The following is a 9,362-nucleotide window of genomic DNA, read 5'->3' as shown; positions in this document are numbered from 1 at the left end:
GCCCGTGTACCGCAAAAATAAAATAAAATAAAAAGGGCTGGAAAAAACTCATTTTAGCTAGTTAAAATGTTCCATCACTCAGACCTTAGATGGAAAATCACATTGAGTATTTGCCTAAGGTCAGAAACCTCTTGTCCTAGCCTCACTGTGGGACCCTGGAGTTCGGGTTCAGAGCTATAAAGCTCAAACTCTGCTCTGTGAGAGAGTTTGCTCAGTTTTCAGCTTCCTCCAGTCCAGCTATCAAGATGCTGGCATCAATCCAAGGGTCTTAGATTTGAGATCTTTTCTGTATTTTGTTTCCATCAGATGGAAAAACACAATATTCTCAGCAAACACCTTTACTATTTTGACTATGGGTAATGGTAGGGATATTTATTACCCCCTGAAATGATAAAGAAATATTACACTTGCTTATTCATCCAAACATTCATCTATTTATTTATTCTTTCAATCACCATGCATCTGGGTTTTACTATGCTTTAACGTTAACATATTTGGTCCTTAGGATTCAATAATGCACAATTATATTCCCAGGCAAGATGGAGTAGATTGAAACCAAACTTAAAGAAGGAAGGACTATTTGGTTTCTACTCTGAGTCTTAATCACTATCCAGGCAAGATATATATATATTTGCAACATTTATTACTGCCTGAATATTGCCATAATATTATGTAACTTCCCTATAGGGGGTAACCTGCATGAAAACAAGATCTTTACTTTGCTCTCTTCGCATAAACCAGAACAATGGCAGGTAGGGCATGAGAATTTAGTAAACAGTGTAAATAATTGGAACTAAGTATTCCTTAATGAGTACTAGATGTGTGAATAAATTGTTAACTACTTTTGAAAGCCTTTTTCTCTTTTTAAGTGATCAATACAAGTTGTTTTTATTATTTTTTATTGAAAGGAAATAAAAACAGTATTTCAAAGAGATATCTGTACTCTCATGTTTATTGCACTGTTATTCACAATAGCCGAGATATGAAAACAACCTAAACACTAATCAACAGATGAATGGATAAAAAAGAAGTGGTACATGTACACAATGGAAAATTATTCAGCCACAGGGAAGGAGGATGTTCTGCCATTGCGACAACATGGATGGACCTTGAGCCCATTATGCTAAGTGAGATAAGTCAGACAGAGAAAGACAAGTACTGTATGATGTCCCTTATATGTCAAATCTAAAAAAGTCAAGACTTCCTTTTGTTCTTCAATTCGGGGTGTCTCTAGTCTAAGGGATTAGAACATCTGCTTAATTCAAGCTCTCAATGAGAACAGATACACAATATTTCTATAGAACAGTTTGCTTTTTCATTAAAGCCTACCATTTATTGGCCACCTATTCATTACTATATGGTTTCTTCCTTAAAAGTCAAAGCCATTCTTCCTTCTGAACACTTGAAGCCACAACTGGATAGAGTCATTTAAAGCTCCAGTGAAGGGGCTTCCCTGGTGGAGCAGTGGTTGAGAGTCTGCCTGCCGATGCAGGGGACACGGGTTTGTGCCCCGGTCCAGGAGGATCCCACATGCCGCGGAGCGGCTGGGCCCGTGAGCCATGGCCCCTGAGCCTGCGCGTCTGGAGCCTGTGCTCCGTAACGGGAGAGGCCACAACAGTGAGAGGCCCGTGTACCGCAAAAAAAAAAAAAGAAAAGCTCCAGTGAAGACGTGTTAACATCCTTGCAGAGGCACAGAGACTGTGATACACGAAGTCACTGAGAAGACTACACCAGAAAAGTTTCTTTTGCTCTGCTAGCCTTTAAGACCTTAAAGGTTTAAAGGGTCACCTTAGAGACCTTAATCTAGTGTGTAAAATCCGAACTATCTATTACCAAAGACGCTTAGAGTGTTCCTAGAAATCTGGCATGATAAGTCACACATGTGTCAGTCTTTTGTTTTTCCAGCAGATTCTTATGTAGTACACTCTGTGCCTAAACATACTCTATGAAGATGTACAGAAAAATATGTAACGGTTTCTGTCCTCAGATGAACTTTACTTTTATTTGAAAACAAATACGAGACCAAATTAGTTGCATGGCACCTGAGCCAAGCCTGCATTTATTACCAGGATCCTGTGTGCCTCTGCTTTAACAGGGAGACTGTGAAGTCTTTTCAGGATCTGAGTATCACTGCAAACTCGGATCCTGATTCCAAGAGTCACCGAAACGTTTGGCCATTCCCATTTCCCAGCACACAGGTAACAAGTGAATTTCCAGAGGTCCCCTAGGAGGGGGACTGGGGAAATCATTATCATTTAACCTTGTTCTAGAGTTGCAGAGTCTTTTCTCTTGGGATCCTGCCCTCTCCTCCAGGTGATAGGTTCATGATCGGAAATTGGTTTAGATCAAGGCTATGGACTGTGTCTTTTTTATTGAGGCTACCTCTCAGCCTCCTGGTAAACATCCTTGTCTCCATTTGATTGTTTCCTCCCCTCCCTTTTGACTCTACAGACACCCTGTTCTATTTGCCATATTCAGAGGTTTCTCTGCTCAGGTCTGGCTGGCTGCCACTCCAACCACATTATAGACTGAGTGCTTGTGTTCTCCAAAACTCATTTGAGGAAACCCTAACTTCCAATGTTCCAATGTACTTGGAAGTGGGCCTTTGGGGAGGAAATTAGGTAATGAGTATGGGGACTTCATGAATCTGATTAGTGCCCTTATAACAAAGAATCATTAGGTTCTCTACCCGCCTCCTCCCTTTTCCAAAAATGTGAGGACACAGTAAGAAAGTTGCCATCTGTAAAGCTGCCAGAGGACCCTTACCAACAACACAACAGTGCTGGCACGTGCTTTTGGACTTACAGCTTCCAGAAACGGGGAAAAATAATCGTTCTTGTCTTAGCCACCCAGTCTACGGTAATTTTGTTATAGCAGCCTCAGCTAAGACAAACCATGATTCTCATCACTATGGTATGTACTTGGGCTTCTGATGTTTAAATGCTAACAGGTGGCCTCCATGCGTCAGGGTCTATAATCCCCAGTACTATCAGGGCATCCAGTTCTTCAATGATACATCACATCTTTGGCCCTTGCCTGCAGCAGAGAGTCAATCAATGAACATTCAAGAATGATGGGATTCCTCTCACCAGTGCATATTCTTAATGTTTAGTAATTTTCTTCCAATACCTTAGAAGTGTAACTCAAAGAGAGGAAGTGAAGTCTCCTCTAGCTGAGATTTCAAGGGGTAACAGGAAAGTTTATACCTTCTTTTTGAAGAAATATAAGGGATTAAAAACACAGCCAAAGTGAAAACAAGATTAGGATGCAAATTTTATGCTTTCTAGTATTCTGATCCAACTCATTGAACAGACTGATGTCATTTCTAGAAGCAATGAGCAATTTCATCATCTAATAGTCAATTTCACATTCCATTTATTATCATTTTTAGTATTATACTTTATGTTTTCTTTGTCATTTGAGAAATGATAATACAAGCTTTCTTTACAGAATTGAGAAGATAGAGGATATAATGAAAAGTGTGTGTCCCTTCCATCACGAATGCCAAGCTGTTCTCCCCAGAAGGAACCAATGATACCACTTTCTAATGAATCTTCCAGAGGCGTTCTATGTGTACATATATATGAGTGCACATAATAATTGCATTTTTTATGGTGAACAGATTATACAAACTGTTTTGTACCTCATTTTTTTCACTCTACTATATATCTTCAAGGTTGTTCTATATTTATACATATAAACCTCCACTATCAATTTTTTTACTGGCTACATAGTATTCCAGTATATGTACATGGAAAATGTATATTACCAGTTTATATAGATGGACATTTAAGTAGTTTCCAATCTTTTGCCATTAAAAGGGATGCCTCAACGGGCCTCTTGTATGTATGTATGTATATATACATATATATGATTTTGCACACATATATTTCCTAAAAGTGAACATGCTATATCAAAGTGCATTTATTCTATCTAATGTGGGCCAGGCATTGATATTTTCTAGTAACCACTTTTTATATTTAAAGATTTGCTGAATGCAAGTGAAAAGCATTCACACCAAACATAGGCCAGAGCATGTACATATATTGTGTATCTATAATTTCTTTAAAAGAAGAGCTACTTCATTTTAAATAGGGAGCTCACACCACTCACAATATGACCAAGAAGTTTGACTGGAGCGCACAATAGTGAAGAGATCTTTTTGCCAAATTTGTCCAAGGCTACTGCCAGCCAGGGAGTATCATCATCTTTAGTATTATCAATCATATTTTTCAAACGATTTATCTCTGCATTCATCTCCTCAGATTTCTTTCTAAATCCTTCTTTAAGCAGAGCTTCCTGGACCTAAAAAAAAAAAAAAAGTGAGAAAAGGGAAGTAAAACTTTTTAAATCCCCATTTTTTTTCAGGGATTACATTTTGTCAAACTTTAAAACTTTGCAAATTATCTTTGTTTCACTGCTAAAATTGTTCTTTCTTACTCAGTCATGAAAGGAGAATTTTGTAACACAGAATATCTACTGGTTTGGACCTAAACACTAAGAGAAGTATAGTCTACAGCCTTACTAATATTCACATACCATTGGGTTTTGCCAAAAAGCTAAGCCTGACATGAGGACAAATATATGTTCCAGCCAAAAAATGAGAGGCGAGAGGTAACCTTGGTCTGATTGCACTGATTCTCAGTCCCACTCAAGATGGTGCAGTCACCCAAATCATAGAAATCTGTTATAAACACATCCAGATGGACAGTGAGAAAATTCCCTCTATGTCACATGATAGCTTGGGTATCTATCCACACCTGGAGACAAGGCAACAAGTTTAGAAGCCGTTGCCTCTCTATGTTTTTAAGTCTGGACATTTCCAATAGTTTTATGACAGCATAGATGTACCTCAGGGTCTCTGGGTGGTAGCAAGGTTCCTGGTAATCGGCAATGATCCTGGTAAAGCAAGCCAGTTGCTGCTCATATCAAATATATGTGGTTGGAATATCTGTTTAATGAAGCCTCATGAGATCATTTAAAAATTCTCAAAATGGATATCCAAACACTATTTATATTCTCCAGGGGACTGGAGGGGCCATAATCATGCTGAACTCTCCAGAGTCTACTTATACAGTAGAACTCAAAGGCTTTTTGGAAGGATTCAAAGGCTTCAGGGTTTTAATATATCACAAGCAGTAAATGGCAGCGGTGCTTCCCTCCCTAGTCTTGCTGTAACCTTCGGGTTTTAATATATCACAAACAGTAAATGGCAGCGGTGCTTCCCTCCCTAGTCTTGCTGTAACCTTCGCCCACCCCTTCCTTATGTACAAGGGTAATGACCGTCAAGCACTACTAAGGCCACAGCCTGACCTACCTTCAGCTTATGCTCCAACGTCATATTGTGCTCTCTCAGTAGCTTTTCTCTTCTCCTCGCCAGCTTCTCTGTCAGCTGGGCTATGTTTTCCTGGAGACTCCTCTGTCGTGCTTCCGTCTGCTGCTCCAGCTCCTGCAGTTTGTGTTTCAGCAGCTCCTGTTCCCTCTCAGCTGTCTCCCTCCTGGCCTGCTCCTCTGCCCAAGAAGGTTTTAGAGAGGGATGAAAATAAGGTAAGGACTGATCTCTACCCTCCTGACTTCAGAGACCAAATAAAATTGGAAAGGGAGGTAGAAAATCTCTGAAATCCGCCCCCCGTGTCCACACCACCAAGAGCACATTTCAGAATGTGATGGGAGAGGCTCTGTCTGGCTGACATCTAACCATGTCCAACCACAACTCCCCTTGCTGTTTTTGGATGTAGCAGAGCTATCCCACAGATGGAGAAGACGCTCCTTCTTCCTTATCAGGAAGGTTTTGCTCTCACACCTGTCAGAGGGAACTGCGGGACTGCCAGAGCCCTACTCCGTACCTGCTACAGCCTTCTCCCCATCACTGAGGGCTTTATCTGCCTGCAGGATGGATTTCTCTATTGCCACCTGTGACAGCAGAAAGTTCTGGAGGACTTCGTTTGCCTGAGGAACCAAGAAGGAGCACAGAACTTAAAATTCCATTGAGGAGATTAGTGCTGCAAAAACAAGTATGTCCATGTAATTTTTGCTTCATGTTTAAAATTCTACAGTGGTTCACTACAACAAGCCTAAGCTCCTTACAGCGACCTGTCTTCCTCCAGTATCTAGCCCCGTGCTACTTCCTTCTACCCACTCCAGATTCCAGCCAGTCAGAACTATGTTCAGTTCTACAAACCCAGGATGTCTGGTGCTTTCCTATATTGCTCTTCCCAATGTGAAATACTGCCTCTAAAATGTGCTGCTGTTTTCCTCTGCTACTTGCTGTCTGTAACTTTAGGCAAGTTCGTTTAACTTGCTAAGCCTCTCCGTTCAGATCTTTAAAATGTTGACAATAAGCGTAGATGCTTCTTAATGTTATTTGAAGGATTAAAGAGTCTAGCGAAAGAGCTTAGCATTATGGCTATAGGCAATAACAGTTCAAAATATGTCAGCTGCATTCTCCTCTAGCTGAGATTTCAAGGGGTAACAGGAAAGTTTATACCTTCTTTTTGAAGAAATATAAGGGATTAAAAACACAGCCAAAGTGAAAACAAGATTAGGATGCAAATTTTATGCTTTCTAGTATTCTGATCCAACTCATTGAACAGACTGATGTCATTTCTAGAAGCAATGAGCAATTTCATCATCTAATAGTCAATTTCACATTCCATTTATTATCATTTTTAGTATTATACTTTATGTTTTCTTTGTCATTTGAGAAATGATAATACAAGCTTTCTTTACAGAATTGAGAAGATAGAGGATATAATGAAAAGTGTGTGTCCCTTCCATCACGAATGCCAAGCTGTTCTCCCCAGAAGGAACCAATGATACCACTTTCTAATGAATCTTCCAGAGGCGTTCTATGTGTACATATATATGAGTGCACATAATAATTGCATTTTTTATGGTGAACAGATTATACAAACTGTTTTGTACCTCATTTTTTTCACTCTACTATATATCTTCAAGGTTGTTCTATATTTATACATATAAACCTCCACTATCAATTTTTTTACTGGCTACATAGTATTCCAGTATATGTACATGGAAAATGTATATTACCAGTTTATATAGATGGACATTTAAGTAGTTTCCAATCTTTTGCCATTAAAAGGGATGCCTCAACGGGCCTCTTGTATGTATGTATGTATATATACATATATATGATTTTGCACACATATATTTCCTAAAAGTGAACATGCTATATCAAAGTGCATTTATTCTATCTAATGTGGGCCAGGCATTGATATTTTCTAGTAACCACTTTTTATATTTAAAGATTTGCTGAATGCAAGTGAAAAGCATTCACACCAAACATAGGCCAGAGCATGTACATATATTGTGTATCTATAATTTCTTTAAAAGAAGAGCTACTTCATTTTAAATAGGGAGCTCACACCACTCACAATATGACCAAGAAGTTTGACTGGAGCGCACAATAGTGAAGAGATCTTTTTGCCAAATTTGTCCAAGGCTACTGCCAGCCAGGGAGTATCATCATCTTTAGTATTATCAATCATATTTTTCAAACGATTTATCTCTGCATTCATCTCCTCAGATTTCTTTCTAAATCCTTCTTTAAGCAGAGCTTCCTGGACCTAAAAAAAAGAAAAAGTGAGAAAAGGGAAGTAAAACTTTTTAAATCCCCATTTTTTTTCAGGGATTACATTTTGTCAAACTTTAAAACTTTGCAAATTATCTTTGTTTCACTGCTAAAATTGTTCTTTCTTACTCAGTCATGAAAGGAGAATTTTGTAACACAGAATATCTACTGGTTTGGACCTAAACACTAAGAGAAGTATAGTCTACAGCCTTACTAATATTCACATACCATTGGGTTTTGCCAAAAAGCTAAGCCTGACATGAGGACAAATATACGTTCCAGCCAAAAAATGAGAGGCGAGAGGTAACCTTGGTCTGATTGCACTGATTCTCAGTCCCACTCAAGATGGTGCAGTCACCCACATCATAGAAATCTGTTATAAACACATCCAGATGGACAGTGAGAAAATTCCCTCTATGTCACATGATAGCTTGGGTATCTATCCACACCTGGAGACAAGGCAACAAGTTTAGAAGCCGTTGCCTCTCTATGTTTTTAAGTCTGGACATTTCCAATAGTTTTATGACAGCATAGATGTACCTCAGGGTCTCTGGGTGGTAGCAAGGTTCCTGGTAATCGGCAATGATCCTGGTAAAGCAAGCCAGTTGCTGCTCATATCAAATATATGTGGTTGGAATATCTGTTTAATGAAGCCTCATGAGATCATTTAAAAATTCTCAAAATGGATATCCAAACACTATTTATATTCTCCAGGGGACTGGAGGGGCCATAATCATGCTGAACTCTCCAGAGTCTACTTATACAGTAGAACTCAAAGGCTTTTTGGAAGGATTCAAAGGCTTCAGGGTTTTAATATATCACAAGCAGTAAATGGCAGCGGTGCTTCCCTCCCTAGTCTTGCTGTAACCTTCGGGTTTTAATATATCACAAGCAGTAAATGGCAGCGGTGCTTCCCTCCCTAGTCTTGCTGTAACCTTCGCCCACCCCTTCCTGATGTACAAGGGTAATGACCGTCAAGCACTACTAAGGCCACAGCCTGACCTACCTTCAGCTTATGCTCCAACGTCATATTGTGCTCTCTCAGTAGCTTTTCTCTTCTCCTCGCCAGCTTCTCTGTCAGCTGGGCTATGTTTTCCTGGAGACTCCTCTGTCGTGCTTCCGTCTGCTGCTCCAGCTCCTGCAGTTTGTGTTTCAGCAGCTCCTGTTCCCTCTCAGCTGTCTCCCTCCTGGCCTGCTCCTCTGCCCAAGAAGGTTTTAGAGAGGGATGAAAATAAGGTAAGGACTGATCTCTACCCTCCTGACTTCAGAGACCAAATAAAATTGGAAAGGGAGGTAGAAAATCTCTGAAATCCGCCCCCCGTGTCCACACCACCAAGAGCACATTTCAGAATGTGATGGGAGAGGCTCTGTCTGGCTGACATCTAACCATGTCCAACCACAACTCCCCTTGCTGTTTTTGGATGTAGCAGAGCTATCCCACAGATGGAGAAGACGCTCCTTCTTCCTTATCAGGAAGGTTTTGCTCTCACACCTGTCAGAGGGAACTGCGGGACTGCCAGAGCCCTACTCCGTACCTGCTACAGCCTTCTCCCCATCACTGAGGGCTTTATCTGCCTGCAGGATGGATTTCTCTATTGCCACCTGTGACAGCAGAAAGTTCTGGAGGACTTCGTTTGCCTGAGGAACCAAGAAGGAGCACAGAACTTAAAATTCCATTGAGGAGATTAGTGCTGCAAAAACAAGTATGTCCATGTAATTTTTGCTTCATGTTTAAAATTCTACAGTGGTTCACTACAACAAGCCTAAGCTC

At 40.1% G+C, this 9,362-nt stretch overlaps 1 long non-coding RNA gene across 1 annotated transcript; it reads right to left on the bottom strand.

The window, feature by feature from the left end:
• Nucleotides 1-934: 934 nt before the first annotated feature.
• LOC132514642 (uncharacterized) lies at nucleotides 935-9,359 on the bottom strand. The gene is made up of 5 exons (XR_009538885.1): nucleotides 9,127-9,359; nucleotides 8,598-8,791; nucleotides 5,847-7,586; nucleotides 5,318-5,511; nucleotides 935-4,305 (listed from the first exon to the last, which is right to left on the bottom strand). It is a non-coding gene; the product is annotated as an uncharacterized LOC132514642 (long non-coding RNA).
• Between the last annotated feature and the right edge of the window lie 3 nt (nucleotides 9,360-9,362).

Source organism: Lagenorhynchus albirostris, chromosome 2 (assembly GCF_949774975.1).
Source record: "Lagenorhynchus albirostris chromosome 2, mLagAlb1.1, whole genome shotgun sequence".
Taxonomy (NCBI): Eukaryota; Metazoa; Chordata; class Mammalia; order Artiodactyla; family Delphinidae; genus Lagenorhynchus; species Lagenorhynchus albirostris.
Note: the sequence above shows the minus strand (reverse complement) of the source record. Positions and strands in the feature narration are given on the sequence as shown.